This window comes from Pseudonaja textilis, chromosome 11 (assembly GCF_049901715.1).
Source record: "Pseudonaja textilis isolate UNSWEBS1 chromosome 11, rPseTex1.2, whole genome shotgun sequence".
Taxonomy (NCBI): domain Eukaryota; kingdom Metazoa; phylum Chordata; class Lepidosauria; order Squamata; family Elapidae; genus Pseudonaja; species Pseudonaja textilis.
This window is the reverse complement of record NC_142000.1, coordinates 11,112,183-11,135,095: the sequence shown is the minus strand read 5'-3', so window position 1 is coordinate 11,135,095 and position 22,913 is coordinate 11,112,183.

Here is a 22,913-nt window from a genome sequence, read left to right as displayed (position 1 = left end):
TCAGAGGACTATTTCTTATTTTCCCGAGCAGTAGAGCAGAAATGGGGGAAACTGCTGGACATACTTAAACCTATCCTTCATACTTTTCTACTTTCTGTGTCTTCATCTCACTAGTGTCTGCTATTTCGGTATCCAACAATTCCACCCCTCCTCCCACAGAATTAAGGTAAAGTCTTTACAGATTCTAGGTTATGGGAAGGTAGTCAATCTAAGAGAAACAATACGATCTTGACCAAAGTCACAAGGAAGTAGAGTGCTACTAAGTACTGTAGGAATTCATTTTATTTAAACCAATCCACAGCTTGTGATATATCTACAATGAGGGTCTTCAAACTTGACAGCTTTAAGACTTGTGGACTTCAACTCCCAGAATTCCTCCTTCAGTCATATTAGCTCTGGAATTCTGGGAGTTGAAGTTCACAAGTCTTAAACTTGCCAAGTTTGAAGACCTTCGATCTACAAGATCATGGAGAAGTTGATTGATACTTCATAATTTCACCTAGTGAAGATCTTCTCATCAATCCTTTACTAACATTCCTGTCAAGCACAAATAACCAGGAACATTCGTTGAGTTCAAAACACAGGTTCAAATCTCTAATACAAAAATCTAATCAATTAACAGTCAAAGCTGAATTGGGGCTAATCTACTGAATTCATGGGAGGGGCTGGACTTGTCTGTGACAACAAAGTGACTCTAAACTGATGACATGTTTAATTGGCTGGATTACAGCCAATCCTATCAGGTTGAGTTTTGCAATCAACACAGCTGGCTTTTAGCAGAAATCTTCATCTTTGAAAGACTATGCACCCCAATTAGTATTTAGATTGCAATGTGTATCTGTCTGTATGCACACACTCTCCAAAAACATGTAGACTGCAGTAATAAACTAGATTTAACTAGGACCAAGCTAAATTTTATTTGCCTATGTTTTCATCACATTAAACCCAGTTCACAGGATTAGCCACTCTGTTGTAATATTTTTCTTTTTCCAAGACAGCCACGTGCTAGAGTGGCAATTTAAGCATCTTTGATTTATATTGATCAATCAAGAGATTGGTACCATATCTATTTTTTATTAGCTGGCAGCTAAGTGCAGACTATTTTTTTTTTAAAGGAATATGTATTTACGGTCTGCTAGCCAGTAAGGAAGGATCAGTTCAATATATTCTTAGAGCATTTGGGATTATACATGCTGGAGAAATTCACCATAGATATATACATTAGGTCTGCCAACAGGCTCATCGGAAACAAGAGAAACAGCACTGAATAGAATTTATGTGTTTTCATCTTTCTTGATCAAGGCAAGGTACTGTAAGGTAAAGAATGGTAAAGAACCCACTGTTTATTATAAGAAATTTAGAAAAGATGTTTAGAGGGATATCTCTATCTCTATCTCTATCTCTATCTCTATCTATCCATCCATCCATCTCTCTCTCTCAATACCTGTTTTGTGTTAGCATGCGCTACACAGAAAGAGAGAGAAAAAGAGAGGGGAGGATACTGTTTACATCAACAAAAATCATATTTTAAATGTTAACATTAAGAACATTAAAAGAAAGAATGACAACAAGGGAAATCGAAGTCAAATATGCTATCAAGTAGAGATTTGATACAAGAGGAACCTGCACAGAAGAACTCCATTTATTACGAGAAGCTAGAAACAGACACAAACATGCATTCTTTATGAATTTGCTTATGAATTGTAAAATGAAAGGTGGATGGAATTACTGCCTTGCAAGCATTAATAATAAAAAATGAGCCAGGTCTGTACAGAAGTGTAGATCTTCTGTTGGTAACATTTCAAGAAATCAGTTCAATCCAGCTTGCAATCCTCCCTGACAAAAGAGAAGCTGAATTTATTAATGAGGTTTTGGCTAGACCCCTGTGTGTCCACCCCGAAGAGTTCTATTAATCAAAAACTCATATCCATACAAGTTCAGTTTTGATTACAGGGGCCCCTCTGACTTAACAGTGGTTCATTTAGTGATTGTTCAAATTTAAAATGGCACTGAAAAAAGTGACTTATGACCGATTTTCACACTTACGGCCATTGCAGCTCCCAGAGGTTTGGCAACTGACTCTTATTCATGAAAGTGACAGTGTCCCAGGGTTATGTCATCCCCTTTTGTGACAAGAAAAGTCAATGGGGAAGCCAGATTCACTTAAGAACCACGTTACTATCTTAACAACTGCTGGAATAGCCAGAAAGATAGGTAGAAAGGTTGCAAAATAGGGCAAAAACTCCCTTAACTCACTTAGCAACAGAAATTTAGGGCTTAATTGTGGTGGTAAATTGAGGATTATTGTGATGATTCATGGCACAAAGGCAACACAGTCAAATAAGCAAGAAGAGTCCCTTTATTATCTCCAACTTTGCCCCCAGTGTCCAAGTTACCTTCGGCTTAGAGAAAAACTCTCCCAGGAACAGCCTTTAACTGTAGAAAATTCAGTCCAAAAACAAACAAAAAAATTCAGTCCAAAAGCTAGCAATATGGACATGATGCTCCTTTTTAGCCAGTCTAGTCTAGTGTTTAAGGCATCTGGCTAGAAAGGGTGGGCCATGAGTTCAAATCACGACTTAGGCATGAAAGCTGGCTGGGTGGCTTTGGGTTAGTCACTCTCTTTAGACCCAACACACCTCTCAGGGTTGTTGTTGTAGGGAAAATAAGAGGAGTAAGGTGGGCTGGATTTTTGCAGCCTTAACTTATTTGTAAAAATACTATACAATCAATAAACAAATATATATATAAACAAATGCTGAGCCTCCTGTTCCCCAAACCCTCACTTATGTTTCTATGTCTCTCTCTCTTCTCATTCTAATTAAGATTGAAGCTAATATCTTGTTATCAATACTGGTAGCAAACCATATTATATGCAAACATATTTTCCTCCATGTTGTTATTTAGTTATCATAGTAATACAACAGAAATAATCAATCTATGTATTTTAAAAAGCAAAATATCACTCGCACATCATCACAAAATCTCCAGAACTGTAAAAACCCACAAACTTGAAATTTGGCATGTATGTTCCTCTTGGCTTCTAGGTGCTCACTAAGAAAGGATTTTTTTGAAATGACCATCAGAGCATAAGTATTTCACATATTATTATTAACACGCTCTGATGCTAAGGAGTTATACTCCCCCTCCCCATCCCAAAAGAAATCTGTTCCAAATGCAAAACACAAGCAGAGGAGAGGAGTTTCAGTTTCAGAGCACCAAGCAGCTTTAGTTGAGCTAAGCCATGCCCAGGCTCCTTGCTGTCTCCTTGCTCACACAGCAAATATTGTTTCAGTTTCCAAACAGCCCTCATCAGGATGCTAGCCAGATGGAAACTGATGGATGCTGGTAGGTAGAGGCAGATTTCCAACCCCCCTTATTTCCCTCCCCAAAAACTAAGCCCAACCGCATAGTTTTGTACCGAAGCACGGGTATCGAGCTAGTAAGAAATAAAATATGAAACAATCCCGCTAAGAGATAATAAAAGGGCTGTTTATCTAAATGAGAAATAAATAAACAAACAAATAAATACTGATTTATAGCTATGGTATCCTAGCTGAAAACTGGGTATCAAACAGGTTTAGGAAAATATGTATGTACAACTACATATGTATATGCCTGGGAAAGGGTACATACTGAAATGTATATTTATTCTTTCCTGAAAGTATGTATATATAGAATGTGTGTATGTACTTATGCACGTCTGAGCACATAAACTTATTTTTAAATTGTCAGCAAAATAAAACTCGGTAAAAATATATGCATATGGTTGTGAATTTATGGCAAGTTTTTATTTCTCAACAGATCTGTAACTAAAACCAGAAATATCTTTTTATGGGAGACAGCTGGTTGGCAAATTAAACAAAAGCAGAAAGAAGGAGGGTTCAAATTAACAAAACATTTCTAGGCAAGGTCTGCCTGGGAGAGTTATTGGACCTTTAGCTAGCTTGTCACCTAAAAGCACATGTAATTTCATCCATGGGCAGAGACTTTGTTACTTCACAATAACAATCTGTTAAAAAAACATTCTAGACAGAGCTCCAACTTTTGGTGAGTATCAGCATAATACAAAGGAAGTCTAAAATCAGGAAAAAATGAGAAATAGGGAAAATTAGATAGACAGATAGACACACACGGAGAAAGAGAGAGTATAGATCTACAGATAGGAAACATATTTGTCTGTTCGATGTAATATTGTAACCGATTGTTTCTCAGTTAATAAGTGAAATCTCAGGTAGGTCTGTCTATATGCTGTCACACTGATTGTTATTCAGGGGTGGGATACAACAGGGTTAACTACCGGTTCGGGATTTATGAGCTTCCCTGCCCGCTGTGAGCCGTGCGCTTGTCAATTGTCATCCGCATGCTGCGTGCCGAGAAGCAGCCTTTGAAACAGCCATCTTTTCCTGCTTTTCTAACTGCAGCTGTGCCTCATCCGGCGGCTGAAGTTGAAAAATCAGGAAATAAAATTTAGATAAAGAGCCCAGGTGAGCGGGTGGGCAAAAACATCAGCAGACATAGAACCGGTTCTATGTCTGCTGCTCTTCAGAACTACCGGTTCTACAGAGGTGGACAGAACCGGTAGAAACACCCCTATTGTTATTCCATAACATCATTGATACCATATATCCATGCAGCAGGCTTGTATAACCCAGATGCTCCAGCCAGGATTTTTACTAAACTGAGAATGCAAGGAAAGGACATGGTGGGCAATTTCATGTTGTTATTGCTGTTTTACTCTTGAACCAACATTTTAAGCACACACGCACTTTTTTTTTTTGCTTTGAAAAACAAAACATGTGTCATTGGTGAGAAAAAAATGGGATTCAAAAATGGCAAAAGAAAAGAGAAAAGAAGAGAAGGAAGGAAGATTATTATTTTTTAAAAAATGGAATTTATTCAAAACAGAATCTCAGATTCCTTGGTTGTTGTTATTCATGTTGGCTACTTTTTCTTGTCATCCTTAAAAAAAAAAAAACTAGCAAGGTTCAACCCCAGAAAAAAAGAGAAATGAAGAGCTTTCATGTGGTTAGCTTAATGCAGCCCAACAGTGATTCACATGTCCTGACGCATCTATTTAAGTGATTAAGACTGAGCTAAAATCTCAGGAAGAAAAGGAAAAAGAAAAAAGACTTCAGGAAGATAAATTTCTCTCTCTTTATGCTAGTGGTCAGAATGTTAGGCTTTGATGTTGCATTAAATTATTGATAAAAAAGGAGTGTGTCCATTTTTATTTTTATTTTAGTATTTTGTTTCTTATTTTTTCCAGGTTTAAATACTCTGCTTCTTTTTATATTTAATTTATATTTGTTTTAATAGTGGATAGATCTCTGGATAAACAAATACTACCACTACCAAGGCTTAAAGGAAAATAAATAAATAAATAAAAGTTTATATTATCCTTTCTACATTAACTGTTACGTGATGTAGTCTTAAATATCAGTTTTTGAATCTTTTTTTTAAAATAGGCATGATTGTTAATAAGAAGGAAATCATGTCATCTGAGGCAGAGGGGGGAATTGGGGGTATTTTAAGTGATTAAAAAATTACTGACCCCATTCTCCTCCTCCTCCTCCTCCTCCTCCTCCTCCTCCTCCCTCCTCCCCTCCTCCTCCTCCTCCTCCTCCTCCCTCCTCCTCCCTCTCTCTTTGTCTCTCTCTCTTTGTCTCTCTCTCTGTCTCTCTTTGTCTCTGTCTCTGTCTCTGTCTCTGTCTCTGTCTCTCTCTCTCATTTGAAACATTTCACTGCTTATCAAAGTAGCTTCTTCATTCTTACATAAGCAGTAAATTTTCAAACCAAAAAGAAAGCCAAAAGTTTGGTTGCCATGACTCAGCTTCCAGACAAATCTACCTGGATGACTGGCCATCTTCATTGCCATGGTGGCTGTACTTTCTCTTGCATGGAGAACTATGATCCAGATTCCTAGCCTGGGTTTAGGAATCTTCTAGGGTCTTTGTCACAATGGTTTACGCTTGCTTCTCTGGATTTATGATACTGGTTCCTGTTGTTGAACTTGAAGGATAAGCCTTTGACTATTTCTGTTACTTTCCTTCTGTGTTTATTGTCCCAGTTCTGCTCCCACAGAAATATGTAGCAATTTATACCTTTTAAGTTTATTTATTTATTTGTAAAATTTATTGGCCGTCCATCTTAACACAGGGTAACTCTAGGTAGCTTACAATATTAAAAAGATAAAACTTTACAAAACCTAGTTGATATAAATAAAATAGTATAAAGATCCAATTGCTGAGCCCTAGATAAAAGATGGAGAGGGCAGGAATAGGATGACAATTGAGGAGGACATGGAATCTGCTATTAATCTATCAACATCACCCTCAATGTGAAACTCCTTAAGATTAAGTTACAAGCTTAACATAACTCTCTTTCCCCAACAGTTAACACACCTTAGCAATATCTTGTCTTAACCACCCACTGATTATGGGGCAGGAGGATGAACACTGACCTCTGACCTCTCTGTCTGTTCTAGTCTGGTAAATATATTTCCACTTCACTTGGATATGTGAGAGATTCAAATCAATGCCCAATTCCGATCAATGAATAATTCCTCAATAGCACAACACTAATGACACTGGAATTGATGCCCAGATTGAATGCTTTTTTTTTTTACACAAAAAAAAACCAATTAATGAAATTAATTAGTTCAGGTGCATTAACAATAACCACTGCAGACTAGAAGAGACTCATTCTTAATATGCAAGAAACATAAAGACGACAATGTCTAAGAAGTGAAAGCAACACGGAGGATAAAACAAAAGAAGGAGAGAAAAAAAAAGATTATGGACTGAGCTATTGACTTAACAAATCTAATACTGCTGAGTATCTGAAGGCTAAATGAGAGAAGTAGCAAAAAGCAGAAACACAAAAGAAGAAAAAGCAGGGGAGTACAGATGCCCTGGAAAGGGGCAGAACTGTGGAGCAGACAAAATGAACAGTTTTAATTTAATAATTATGCCATTTGGGGTTTCCTTAAAAGTTACATTTCAATATCATTTGCTTGGGTTATACATAGCCATGTTTCTGCTGTCTTGGAGAATATCCATGGCTCGCTTTGTCAATTATGAAATAATTTGATTCAATCATTTCCCCACCCTCAGCCCAACTCATTTTTCTTTGAGGGGTCCTAGGTGCTTTCTGAGCTTGGTTGCTTTCTTGCAGACATTTCATTACCCAAACTAGGTAACATCATCAATGCAGCACCTGTGAGTCCTGATGATATGACCTAGTTTGGGTAATGAAACATCTGCAGGAAAACAAGCAAGCTCAGAGAGCACCAAAGATCCCTCATTTCTACCCTGAGCTACAAATATTCTCCTTTTATTGGAATTGTTTTTCTTGCTTTAATTTTTAAGAAAGATAACAAAAGGTGGAGAAGACGATGGAAAAAGAAAAGTGGATAAGCCACAGCAAAGGCTGGCCAAATTTTTGAGAGAGTTGTGATCTGTAGTTAGCCTTTAGGATGTCATGTCAGTGCCACACTTCAAAAATGGGTAGGGTCAAGCCAAAGTAATAGGAGAAGGTCAGGTAAAACTTTAAGGTCACTTGTAATTCCCACAATAGATGATTGGATGGAAAAACTGATGGAATTATCAGAGATGGCTAAATCCATACAGAGAGCGGTAAGGACAGCTGAGATGATTATAGGAAGCTCACTTCCTGTCATTCAGGATACTAAGCACTATGAGCTTAGAGCTCAAAGCATTGTTAGAGACCCCACACACCCACTTCACAGTCTGTTTCTGTTGCTCCCCTCTGGGAGGAGGTTTCCAAGTATTTCTAGCAGGACTACCAGATTCTATAACAGCTTTGTTGCCTATGCCATCCATCTAGTAAACTCAGAAGATTCGTTTTTCTTGCCATGTACATGTATACCTCAGAACTAGACTATGCTGTTTCTCTGAGTCATATATGTAGGTATATGCATCATTTTATATGTATGTATGATTGTGTGTATGTATTTTTTTATTTTGTCATGTTTATGTAGTGTACATTAGAGTTGTTGACCCTTTGAAAGATGTGCGCAATGAAATTTCATTTTAAGGTATGCCGAGTAGTGTACATTCGAAGTGACAATATAGTTATTCTAAGTCTAAGTTCTAAACAAAGGAAAGGATGCTTCGGATTGTGCACTTAAGGTGGGAAAAAAAATAAATTTGGACTTTGGGTTTGGGTATTGTTGATTAGATAAGTTTATTCTTATAGAAATGGCTAACAGATATTATTAGGTAAAAGTAAAAAGCTGAGGTGGTACGTTATTACCTTAATCGACTGCACTAACAAGAGTTGTAGGTCAATGCCTTTGTTTCTTTTTCTCCTTTTACTCTACACTTTTTCTTCCTCTTCTTTTCCTCCCCTACTTTCCCATTATTTTCATTTTTCTTTGTATTTTCATTTTAATCAACTAATAAAAAAAATGAAACTAAAAAAACTAAATTTAAAGTCACTTATAATTAAAAGCATTAAAAATTAATGAAATGCAGCACCACTTTAACTTTTAGTTTTTTTTTTCCCATTGCTTGAAGTCAGAGAGAAACTGCTAATATATATCATAAGCAATCAAAACAGAGGAATTAAGTTTTGCCACCAAGCAAAATATAGTACTTTGCTCCTACCCATTCACTCTAACTTTTGTCTTAACAGTACTGTCCCGATAGGGAAAAGAGAATAGTATGGGAATGGAAATAGGACTAGAATAGAATAGAATAGAATAGAATAGAATAGAATAGAATAGAATAGAATAGAATAGAATATACTTCATTGGCCAAGTGTGATTTGACACAGAAGGAATTGGTATCCAGTGCAGAAACTCGCAGTGTACATACAAACAAAATGGTAATATAATCAATGTGCATAGAAACAACATGTACATAGAAACAACATTCACATAGAAACATAGAAACATGTGTATATACAAACAACAAAGTTACATAATCATAAGTTACCAATAGGAGAAAATAGTAAAAGAAATGAGAAGGATGATAAAAAATACAGCCAAACTACATCCTTAGACATAAGAAAATAAAAATCTTCCTGTTATTAAACATATCTTTTATTTCCTTCAATTCATGAAATGCTATTCAGATCAGGTGATAATACTACCAAATTTCCCTTAAAGTGAAGTTTCTTTGCTTTAATGCCTGGGGTGAAAAAGAAGAGTTCACAAGAAGAGAAACAAAGGAGCTTTGACGCATTTTTTTTTCCAGTCAGAGTAGGATCTTTTGTCTTGTTGGCTGTTAAGTACATAAAATAAGTCCTGCTGATTTGGTCCAATATTTTGTGCCATACAAGACTCTTCCTTATGACCCTGATAAAGAGCTTCCTTCTAGCTTTTGAGGTGTCAGAAAAGTATGCCAGCAAACTTTGCACTGTCTCGGTTAAACAGCTGGGGAGTGGTACCTGATGCTAGCCTTGCATGTTTACTGTGGATATAAGTTAAAGAAATGGACTGGAGGAATTTCCCTTCAACTTCCTTTGACCTGCTGCAAATAACATCAGCTGCTGGAGTAATACCCTATTAGCAGGAAATTCTTGTATGCTGGCTATGATTCTTGTTGAAACTTTAAGCATATGACCTGGATGGAGCCTGAAGACACATGTCAGAGGTTAGTCTTATAGTTCACTGTCTGAGGTCAAACAAATTGGCAAGTTTGAAAGATGTGGTGTGTGTGTGTGTGTGTGTGTGTATGTGTGTGTATGATGGTTCTACTCTTATGACACTTTTCTCTGACAGTTTTACCTGTCCATTCTTCCAGCACTGTATTGCGACTGTTAAACTTCCTTCATCTGCCATGCTTTTCTTCCTTGGATTCCTGAATTCCATGTATAATTTAATCCAACCTACATACTCTTTATTTCATGTTTTAAACTATGCAAACAGTAAAGAAAACAAACAAACCAAAAACGATTGGCCACTCATTGTAGGTCTGGCTTTTTCTGACATAAGTTTGTTCTATCAGGTTTTTCTCCTCTTTTTAATGGTCAGCACTGGGCAACAGACATTCCTTCAAGCCAAGGTAGAGATAATAAAAAACAGACCATTCCCCTGGCCAACAGTGTGATTTATTTTTTCTCCTTGAGCTGTTCCTAACCTAACTGCTCATTTCAAAGATTTTGCAATCAAGACCAGTGCATGGATTTGTTTTCCCGTTCCTTCTTGTTGTTGTTGTTTCAAAGAGATAAGTCTTGGAGTAGGAGAAGGTTTGCAATGTAGCCATTTTAAGTCAAAAAGAGAGCGAGTGGAATGGTCCAATTTATATAAGCACAAAAAGTGTTTATGGAGCGAACAATAATTCAAAAGGCCGACTTGATTAGAATTAATGATCAGTGCAGGAAGTCCTAAATGAAGTTGAGAACTTTGCCACTTCACATGTTAGTTTCTTTTAATTAAGAAACTTTGAGTTGCCCAGTCTTCTTGCGGAAGCCTTCTGGATACAAGGGTCTCTTTGTTTCAGTTTCTCTCCAACTCAGGTCCTTTCAACTAAGCCTTTTCCTTTGGATCCCCACTGAGAACATGTAGAGTCTTGATGGACCTCCTCTTCCGATCCTCCCCCCATTCCTCTTGGCTCTGTTTCTTTTCCTACAATTTACAGAATCAAGTTGCCCTTAATTTGACCTCATTTCTGATGGGGTTCTACACTCCATAACCATTCTGAGCTATGGACGAGCAACTCTACTCTAGTCACTCACAAATAAATACGTAAAAATGTCCTTTGCACTCTAAAAAGAAACACCACAGATACCCTGGAGCTCTTTTCATACAGGTATAAGTGTTATTGAAGATAAAGACTCATACTCAACTTTGAACTGCTAAGACACTAATAGTTTTTTTTTTCCTCTCTCTCTCTCAGCTGCCAAGTCAGACCTTCTTAATACTGTTCATCTATTTTGTATCCAGCCAGGCTTTTACTTTTATTCAGGCTGAATTTCATTGTGTAAGTTTCAGTTCAACGTCTTGGTCATTTTGAATGCTGTCTTTCCTGATATTTATCAACACTAGAGGACAATATTAGGCCCTTTGAGAACTAGCCATCTCAGCAAAGAGAAACCATTGGGTTTGATGGAATTATTTTTATTGCTACTAGGGTAATGCAACAGCATCTTTCAAGCCTGGCAAAGCAATTTTCTAGCTTATCAATTTATACCTAGCATAATTAAAGCAGAGTTATTTTGAGTTTCTTTCTCAATCCCCCCCCTTGGACTTGGGAATCTTTTCTGTAAAGATTCTGCTCCCTTGGTGTTCCCAGGAACTGCTAAACATTTCATTACAGATAGAATGTGGGAGCTTGTAGACAAGCTTTTCTTGTAGACAAGAAAATACAAACAAATACCACAAAGAATAGAATCTTCTTAAACAACAGTTCTCCATGTGAAGTGTGCCCATTCCCACATTTCATCAAGCTGTCCATGAATGGAAGCCACAAAGAGTTTGTCCAAAGCCATCTGTAGTTTGTTGGTTGATAAGCTAACAATGTCCTGGAAACTTTTCATACCAAGGATATTGTGGGACGTTAAACTGCTGCTCTTGGATTTTTTGCCAGAAGAATGAATAAAATCTCTCTCTTTTCTTTCTTTCTTTCTTTCTTTCTTTCTTTCTTTCTTTCTTTCTTTCTTTCTTTCTTTCTTTCTTTCTTTTCTTTCTTTCTTTCTTTCTTTCTTTTCTCTTTTTTCTTTCTTTCTTTCTCTCTCTCTCTCCCTCTCTCTCTCTGTGTATTTGTGTATGTGAAAATAGTTTATTTATTTTTTATTTATTTGATTTGTCAATTGTTTACAAGATAATAAGTATAAGTGTATACATAGTTATGAATACATGAAATGGGTACATATAAGAAAAATAAAAGAAAAATAAAAGAAACAATAGGACAGGGACGGTAGGCACGTTGGTGCGCTTATGCATGCCCCCTAGAGACCTGTTTTATATCACATTTTTGAATGTGATATAAATTCTGTCTTAGTGCAACCACAAATACACCAGGCTATAGGAAGACAAAAGCATACTTGGAAAATAAACAAGCAGGGAACCATTAAAAAAAATAGCAGAATTCATATAGCAATTAGCACATTTTGCATCCTGGTAGGTCTAACAGCCCTACAGGAGAATTTGTTTTCCCTTTGATTTCTCTCAGGTACCTTCCTTAAGGTACGAAACATTTTTGATTTTGTAGGTCACTTCAATGTCATCACATTCTTTCAAGTTATTCACACTTTGAACAATACAAAGTCATTGCTGGCTTTCTGGCTTTCTTTCTTTCTTTCTTTCTTTCTTTCTTTCTTTCTTTCTTTCTTTCTTTCTTTCTTTCTTTCTTTTTTTTTCTTCCCTTTTTCTTTTCTTGGTTTCCTTTTAAACGTATTCCCCAGTCAAGCATTGGTGTTTTTCTCAACATTTATTTATTTGGGGATGCTGAGTGAAATACTTTAAACAAGAAATACCTGATTCATTTCTTTTGCCATATATTTTACAGTGAATGGGAAAATATAAGATGAAAAAAAAATCTAGATGGTATTCCCACCCCCACCCCCCAAAAAATAAAAAATCATAGTCCCATAAGCTTCTGTTAGCAATGGTAAATGGTGTTGGGATTCATAGTTCAATAACATGTGAAGGGGCAAATGTACTCCATTCCTGCTATACTTGGAGACCAGAGATAAGACAAACTGAACTGACTAAGCCACTCATTTTAAGAAGATACAATAAACTCTGTAAAAGAAGACTAGATAGAAGTATTAGTACTTAATAAAACCTTAGTAAGACTGCATCTGGAATACTGCATCTAGTTTTGATCACCACATTACAAGAAAAGATGTTGAGACTTTGGACAAGTATTTGAAAGGCTGCCACAGAGAAGAGGGCATCAACTTGTTTTCCAAAGCACTAGAAGGCAAGAGAAGAAATAATGGATGGAAACTAATCAAGGAGAGAAGCAACCTGGAACTAAGAAGAAACTTCTACCGATTAGAACAATTAACCAGTGGAACAACCTGCCTTTGAAAGTTGTGGATGCTTCATCACTGGAGGATTTTAAGAAGAGACTGGACAGTCACTTGTCTGGAATGGTATAGGCTCTCCTGTTTGATCAGAGTTTTGCACTAGAAAATTTCCAAGCCCATTCCAGCTCTATTCTTATTGATTGATCACTGGAATCAAAGATGATCTCAGTTTTATGCAATAACAAGTCACAATCTGGTGGCCTCTTTTCACCTCCACTGATCCAGAAGATGTTCAGTCTTTTATCTGAGGTTTAGAAATGATGTTTTTCTCTTAGATGTTGCCTTCCTCTATGCATATGTGACCAGAAGTGCACCTTTTCCATAAAATATGAAACTCTGGAAATGTTCTTTAGCAAAGGTGATTGATATAAAAAAAGCCAAAGGTGAGTGTAGCTGTAAACAGTCTCTCTGTCTCTCTTTTCATATATATATGAATATATCTATATATTCTCTCTCTCTCTCTCTCTCTCTCTCTCTCTCTCTCTCTCTCTCTCTCTCTCTTTTCTTAAGTTTTCACGGGTACTTATATGTATGGTATTCAGCTCTGTTTGGGTATTTTCCCACGTCATTATAGTTGTACTTTTAAAGTTGTAGCAACATTTCCGCAGAATCTCATCCTCCATCATCCTCATCTGATGATGGCAGATGAGATTCTGCCGAAACTTTGCTACAATTTTAAAAGCACAACTATAATGACGTGGAATAATACCCAAACAAAGCTGAATACCATATGTATATAGAAAGAAAATTGGTAGTAGGTGTTTCTTATATATATATATATATATATATATATATATATATATATATATATATATATATATATATATATATATATATATGAATGAAACACTACTACCAATTTTCTTTCTTTACCAGATTTCAAGCACAGCTGAGCAACCTTCTCCTTTTCTGTTGTCTATTCCAGCTTTGGGAATGGATTTCTTCTCTGAGGCATGTTGGTAATTGCTGAAATGGGACAGTCTGAGAAATGGTTGTGCTTATTTCATTTTTCTTTCATGATTTGGCTGATGAAAGAATGTGTGTTTCATTTTTTTTTGTCTGAGAGAATATTTATTTTGTCAAATTTTCATGCATGACATTTTGGTATTTATTTTGAAATAAATTATTCCATTCAAGTGGAATCATCGGTGCTGTCTGAGTTTGGATTACCCATTACCAAGCTAAGTAACATCAGTGCTAATGAGTGTGGCTTTATGTATTGTTTTTATATAGTAGCTTGTGTTGCCAGGGTTTGTGGGAGTGGGCGTTATTTCTTGGTAATTCCTTTATTTTGGGTATTGTTTCCTGCTTGACTGTTCATTTGGGTATTGGTTTTTAGAAAGATAGCATTCTGTTCTTTTTATTTCCCTTCTTAGCTTTTTATTGTCTCTTTAAATGAGGCTTAAATGTGATTTATCTCTATGCGTGTATATAAACAGAAAGATACTGTATGTAAATAGGAAGCAAGTTCCACCCTCACTAACACTGATGATGTTATCTTGTTGGGTAATGAAACATCTGCAAGCAAATAATCAAAGCTCAGAAATCATCAAGGACTATACAGTTCAACCTTGAGCTACAGATATTCTCTATTTTTAAAAGTTAAAATATTGAGCAAACACATTTATTTAGTCATAAATTAGACAAGGGGGTTCTGTGAAAGTTGATATTCATTGAGCACTCATCCCTCCATCGTTCTGCAACTTCTCAAGGTTCAAATCAAGCTCAAAGGAAGAAAAGTGATGATTGTTCCAATGAAACTTTCATTGTTGAAGAAGTTGGGGTCCCTGGATGACTGCATCATATTGGAAAAAAGTTCAGCAAAGAAGGAAAATGAGGGGTTTTGGGGGCTCTCTGAGGTTGCTTGTTTCTTGAAAACGTTTCATTACCCTAACTAGGTAACATTGTCAGTGCTACTATGTCCTCCTTTATTGGAGAAAGAAAAGCTGAATTAAGAATGATCTCATAACCATAATAAAGAAGTATAAAGAATCACTCAGAGAAATCACAAAGAAATACAAAAGTTTGCTCACAATGATGCTGAAAAAACAGGAGCCTCTTTCATAGAAGAACAACACTTTTAGTAAAGTGAGGACTAATTCTGGCAGTAAATTAAAAAGAGAAGGTGAAATAACTTCCAGTGAATGCCTTTCCAGACATTTTAGCCATCTCTCTCTCTCTCCTTCCTTCCTTCCTTCCTTCCTTCCTTCCTTCCTTCCTTCCTTCCTTCCTTCCTTCCTTCCATCCATCCATCCATCCATCCGTCAATACTCTTTACAGTTGTGTGTATCCTGAGTTGTGTTCACATTGTCTCTCATCTTAACAACTCATATTTGGATGACAAGTATGGATCATTGAGAAAATTCAACTTCCAGGTGTATTTTCCTGCAACAGCTTTATAGACTTTACCCTGTATGTAACCTTGATACAGAATATTTCATATTTAATAACCAACAGAGACATTTTTAATTAATATTTTTCTTTCTTGAAATATCTTAATATACCGTGAGCTTTTTTAAACAATAAAAAAGTGATCGAGCATTGCACAATGCCCTACACATTTCAGGGGTTTGCCTTCACTGCCCAACAAATGTATTATAAGGCAAGCATAAAGCCATTGTGCTTTGTACCATTTTTGAAAAAGACAGCTCTAGGAAATCCTAGAGACTAACCAGGAAGTAACAAAGGAATTGTTATTTTGAAGCTGATTAGTGGGCCAGCCGGTAAGTACATTTCAATGCTTCAATTTGCATGTATCAGTTCAAACCCAAAAACACACAGAAGTCTATAAAATAAGATTTTTCCCCACTGGAAGGAAAGTGATTAGCAATTATTTCCCTGGAACAGAAAACTGGAAGAATGCAGCAGCTGGGAAATGGTCCAGTGAGAGCTCATATTAGCCTGAATTTGGGCCTGAACACTTTGCAAGCCGTTGCCAAAGTGCCTTAGTCTAGTAGCACTCTCTTAAGCAGACTTAGAACTGATAAACACCAGCCCAAGGAGCGGAAGGGTGAAGTGCAGGGATGTGCAGAGAAAGGAGTTGGAGAGATTGCCAAGACATGAAAGGAGCAGGTTAAGATTGATCTTAAGAACAGAAAGCAGTAGGAGAACATTTAAAGGCAAAGAGGAGGCTGACAAGAGGAACAATCAGAAGACAGTTGCAGTGGAAACCTAAAAACAATTATTTCCATATATGCGGGCAATGAAGCAATGGCCATTTTGATGTCCTCTCACACCCCTCTTTCCTTCTTTCCAAATATCTCCATTCACATCTAGATCTTTTAGTCCCATGCATTTTTGGAAGAGGCTTGAGCTAGCTACTGTTTGGGGAAGACCTTTTTGTAGGGGGTGATGGAGAGGCACTGAAGGGCAGCATTAAAAAAAAATGCTTGAAATAAACAAACATAACTTGTTATGGAGCCAATAATGTATATAGATTCATTTTTATTGGGAAAGAAAGAAAGAAAGAAAGAAAGAAAGAAAGAAAGAAAGAAAGAAAGAAAGAAGGAAGGAAGGAAGGAAGGAAGGAAGGAAGGAAGGAAGGAAGGAAAGAAAGAAAGAAAGAAAGAAAGAAAGAAAGAAAGAAAGAAAGAAAGAAAGAAAGGTAAATGCAACACATTTTAGGTGTTTCTCCTGGTATATGCATTGTTCCTTAGCAGCCTCATACCTCCCATAGTCTCAATTGCATACTCAGTGGTTGATCTGGACACAGCGGGAAACTTGTGTCCCTGGCAATATGTCAATGCATCACTCTTGGTCTGATTGCTCAATTAAAGTTGCTCTCATGTTTGTCCCCTGAGGGTCAGTGGGATAATGGTGACGATTGACAAAGCAATCCACACTTTCAGCTTCTTATATTTCACTGGTTCAATCTCCAATAGAGGCAAGGTTTCCCTTTAGAGACGCCTAATTCATTCCTCCATTAGGTGATACAGGCATAAAGGCAAAAATACCAATCCTTATGCGCGTGCATAACTGCCACCCCTTTTTCTACCCATGGATAGATTCTTAACAAATCTACCATCTCTATGATGAACAACCTTTTGCTCTGGGCAGAAAGTATACTCAATATATGGATTACTCCAGAAAGCTTCCCTTGCTGACAAGCTGACAAGCAAAGAGACTGTCTCCCAGTTCTGAGAAGGTCTTGCTTTCTAGCAGAAAAAAAAAAACTGCTGACATGGTTTATTTACATTTTGTTCTAGTCTCAAAAGGAGAAAGGAATCCTCTAAACCCTATTCGAAATATAGTGAATTATTGACTAGACTGTTTGAACAGAGGAAGGAAGGAAGGAAGGAAGGAAGGAAGGAAGGAAGGAAGGAAGGAAGGAAGGAAGGAAGGAAGGAAGGAAGGAAGGAAGGAAGGAAGGAGGGAAAAGAGGAGAAGATGGCTGATGAAAGAGTGTGAGGAAGAAAAGAGAGAATAAGAGATGGGGAATGAGAAAAGAATGAAGAGGACAGGAAAACAATAGATTTGGCATTCTCCTTCCCTTTTCCCGAATCAAACTGACATTCAGCCTCATAATCCAAACAATTGACTGTTTTTTATGTGGCCAATGACAATATTTAATATAATACAGCTACTGAAAGGAAAGTGGATGCCAGCATAAAACAGAAAAACCTTCTTGGAAGATCTAATACATGCACCTTCATAGGACATTACACTGAAAAATCCTGTCTCCAATTTGAATCAACTTTATGAACTGGATGGACAATTTCCATGACCAAAAGCTTATTCATTTTTCTCAACTGAATCATTATTTTTTTCCAAGTTGGTTCAACCCAACGTAGTAATTCCATCAAGTAGAACTGACTCAATTTTAGGAATCAAACAGCTGATTCAAAATAGCCTGGTCAGATTCATATACCTCTGTTGATTGTTTCCTATGTATTACTATTCTTCTCCATTTTTGACAAGTGACATTTAAAAGTGACCTTTTGAGAAGTGTCTCTATCAAAGTCTCAGGGGCTAAATGCAGACTTACAACCATAGGATTAGATCTTTTATAAAAGAACATCATAGTATCTCCTCTTTTAATATATGTTTGATTTTTCAGCAGAGGCACAAGACCTTCAGATGCTACAGAATCACAATTCTATTATCTGTAGGAATTATAGGAACCATGTTGCATAGAAAGCACTTCATCTTTCCCTTGGTGGAAAATACCATGTTGCTAAGGAGGAAGTGAAGAATCTGACCCATTCAGTGTTGCTGATCTATACCTCCCACCCATATCCTCAAGGGTGGGATTCTACCAGTTTGCACTTATTTGCTAGAACCAGTTGTTAACATTCTAAGCAGTTTGGAGAAGAAATTACTGGCCTAATCCTGTAAGGAAGGCAGGAAGGAAACATTCTGGTGTTGCTTACAGAAACTGCCTCTCCATTAACCCTTATTACATTCTTGGCAGGACTAGACTTCCTATCTCAGGAACTTCTCTAGAGTTTTTTTTCCCTTCCTTTGCTGGTACTTTGCTTGTGTGGAGTGACCATTCAAACTTACAGTGGCATTGAAAAAGTGACTTATGGCCATTTTTCATACTTACAACTACTGCAGTATCCCCACTGTCACGAGAGGCCAGGCGAGGAGATGTGTGCCTCGATGTGAGTGATATTGAGTTGGCTATGGCCAGCCAATAACATGACCACGCCCACCACCTAAGCCATGTCCACAGAACTGTTTTTTTTAAAATTTGAATCCCACCCCTGCATATACTGGCACTGACCTTCCTAGCTGGAGAGCTATTAACTCCTAACAACAACTGAATGAGAAACTGCTGGTGACCTTCTATCACTGCACCATAGAGAGCATTTTAACATACTGAACCTCTGTATGGTTTGCCAATTGCACAGGGGCAGATAGGAAAGTACTCCAGAGTATTAACGTCATTGCCCAGAGGATCATTGGTTGTCCTCTCCCCTCTTTGGAAGAGCTTTATAGCTCCCCCTGCCTTAAGAAAGTTCAAAACATTCTCAAAGATCCATCTCATCCTGGGAACCTTGTTTTTGAACTATTACGATCTGGCAGATGGTTCCAGAATAATAAAAACAAGGACAAATAGGCTGAAAAACAGCTTCTACCCCAGGACAGCAGCTCTTTTGAATTCTGCTGCATGGTGCAGTGTTGGTGTGGTATCGGGGGTTTCAGGTTCAATGGGTGAAGGGTGAAGGATGTGTGTTTGTATTTATTTTCATGGTCATGGTCATGATGTGCAGTGAAGATGGTGTTTGATTTCGTTGTACAAGGTGCAATGACAATAAAGTAAACTAAACTAAACTAATCCCAGATTTCAATTAAATAACATGCTTAAACAAAGGGAGTTAACTAAATAACAGTTGGAAGGGACCATGGAGCTCTCCTAGTCTATGGTCTCTTCTCAAGAAGGAAACCCTATACCATTCCAGACAAATGGCTGTACAGTCCCTTCTTAAAAGCTTCCAGTAATGAAGCACCCACAACTATGAAGACAAGCTATTCTACTGTTAATTGTTCTCATTGTTCTCAAAAGGTCTGATTCCCTCCTCTTTTAAAAAAACTGTTTTCAAGAACTTTGAATACAGATACAGTATTTTGATGGTCAATGAGGCTTATATCCCATTCTATACAAAAACATGTCCAATAGTGTAACCTTGTTATCTTTAATATTATTCTTACTCCAATGTTTAGCTTTCTTTTTAATTATTCACATTACTCTTTACATGTCATCAGCACTGTATGATGAAGGGGTTGCAATGTAGTTTCAAATCTGACGATGTCATTAGAAATGTTTGCTTCACACAGTTCACACTGTTAGTCTTTGTTCCCGATTATTTTAAAGGTTTTATCTGTGATGATGTTTAAATGTACCCCCAAATGTAGAAAACATGGCCGTCACATGCTTGCAATTAAGCTCCCCTATTATAATTATGTATTTAAGGAGTTTTTATCCCACTGCATAGTCATAAAACCTCCCAAGGCAGATTATAGCCAGAAAAGCTCCAAGAGATCACAGTTGATAATTTGGAGATCTGTTTTCATGCTCAGGTTTATAATTCAAAAACTGTGAAAGAGAAAGAATTTGCCTTTGAGGGTGAGGCAGAAAGATAATATATCAGATATACTTGTTAAAGCTGCAACCCCTGCACATGGATGAAAATGCTTTCAGGTATAGGGTCTGATTCAGAATCAGCTGTTTAGTGCTCACCTTTCCTTGGTAGCTTGCAGGAAAACCATTTGGGAATAACATGGAAACGACAGTTCCTGTTTTTTACACTTTGCAACCAAGCATATGATTAAGTGCTTTTGAGCATCAGGACTTAAAAGGCAAGCTGTCAAAAAAAAGAGGATCTAATAAGTAAGTGTCAATGAAACATTTCTACTGAAGAACAGAGTGGAGGTTTCATAAATGTAGCTTTGAGATTCCTTACCTTTGGAATTGATTACCTGTTATCTCTCCAGTATGTTTCTTCCATTGTTCACCGTTGCTTGCCTGCCAACTTTTCAAATCCCCTAAACAGCCTCTCCGGCAGCTGCAAATGTATTTTACTACAAGCAGCAGCTCTTGAAATGCGTCCAGTTCTCCTCTACTCGTGGAAACCTTGCAAATTGAAAAACCATGGGACCTCAAGGGAAGGCTCTGCTTATGATCATGTTTAACCTTGTACTAATATCCTCTTACTATCAGAGATCCTGAACTCACTGATTAATATCCGTGGAAACAAAGAATTACTAACCCATTATCTTAGGAGTTCAAACAAGACAATGTGTAATTAATAAGTGTATGTGTTTGAAAATAGATGCTGAATGATTTAATTGATCTTTTGCAGGAAAATGTAAATCAGCTTCCTGTTTTATAATATTTTGATCCAAGAATTATACACCTATTTGAATATATGTGCTCTTGGGCTGAAGTGCCCTTGAACAATTTTTGTTACCTTCAGCAGCCTTCCTAAAATTCAGCCATAGAGTTCCTGAAAAACGTTGGCAGAAATTGTCATCATATTGCATCAGGAAATACATTAAGCCTCTAAAAATGTCTGGACACAATTAATGAAAAGCAAAATAAAGCAAGCAAAATTGCTGAATCTCAAATCCCAAACAGAACTGGAAAAAGCTTTGCCAAGACAACATACCAAATAGTGCAATTTTATTTTACTATTCTGACCGTTTCAGTCCTTGCCTACATACAAAGACAGCCTCCAAACCTATCTCTGTGTACTCATTCTTGTACACCTGGCCGAAACATACCAATTCTGAGACCAGTGGTAGTTCTCAAGGTGACATCTTTGTATTTACAAGGAGTCTGCCTAACTCTAACTGGAAAAAAATGTCTGAGAAATTAGACATTGGGAGCATTGGAGGTCACTGGGTTGGAAAAGAATGTAGTAAACTCCTCCTCCTCCTCATCTCCATAAACCCCACTTCCTTCTAACACTGAGGATATTACCTAGTTGGGTCGTGAAATGTCTGCAAGGAAATAACCAAGCTCAGAAAGCACCAAGGACCCCATAGGTGTCCTCCTCCCCCTCCCTCTCCTTCTCCTCCTCCTCCTATTTCACAGTCTCCAACTTTCTAACCAGATACCTTAACCACTGCACCAAACTGGTCCTCTTATGGAAATAATCAAGTTGGAGCAGAATTCTATACTCTTATATATAGCACTTCCAAGTATGTATAGTGGGGCTATCAAAGAGAAAGCTTAAATTGGGTTTAAATTTGGAGGTGTCCCTCTGCACTTTTAAAATAGACCTACATGCAGGAATTATTGAAATCTTGAGCATGGCACTTTTACTGAGTCTCCATGAAAATATTATGTGCTTTCAAAAGATTTTAGATATAGTAGTTTATTAAGGCAAAGTGAAAACATTCAGTCACTGTATCTGGATCTGAATTGCAATTTTGGGCTTCTCGGGAAATATGATCAGGGAGTATGAGAGCAGCAGCTTCTGGAGTGAGTTTATGTCAACTTCCAACTCCTATAAATTTTTTCGCTCAGAACTCCTGACATTATTTGATGTGTGAAACAGATAATGTTTTTGCTAATTTCTGGAGAATAATTAAAGAACAGAATGATACTTGCTTCAGCTATCAGATAATTAACTAAGTCTAGGAATATTGTGTCGTCTTTTGGGTTTATATTTGGTTCTCAAAAAGAGGAGCCAGTCAAATAAAGCTGATCCTAGAAACATGTCATTGCCACACCTATGAAGACCTGGGATAACCTGACCAAGGTCAAATGCCATCTGTGTGAAAGCAGAACAGCTTTCTTATTTAACAAATCCAAAGTGGGCTGTATGTGTCCGTGTGGAGAACACAGCAGCCCATTTAATCACCTCTCTGTTTTTACTGGGAAATCAAATGCCTACACAACAGTTGCTCCAATGCAGAGCCCTGGATGGAAACAACCTAAATCACAAATCCCAAAATAATCCATTTGCCAGGACTGGCACTGACCCAGGCATCCATGTTGGCCAATCCCATTAGTAGATTATTAATCACAAACACGTCATTTCTTTTTTAGCAGCAGTGAGATCTGTGGCACAGCAGTAAGAGGCCTCCTCCTTAGGAGCAAGGAAATAATCACCTTAATGTATGCAATCCAGGTGTTTGATTACAAGTGTATAGGCTTCACTTACGACCTAAGGCTTCCCCTCCCCTCCCCCCACACTCCATGGATATTCCATTAGTGGAGTAAAGCTGTGAAGATTAGATAGGGTGTGCTTTTTCTGATTAGTGATGGTGCTTACGCTTCATATGTATGAGATTTATACCTGTAAAGCTGTACTTGCATTTCCTAATCTTCTGGTATTATCATTCCACTTTTTACTATATCTGTCTATCTACTATATAGTATAGTATCTAGATAGTATCAACCAGTGGTGGGATACAATTTATTTTTTTTTACTACTGGTTCTGTGGGCGCGGGTTGGTGG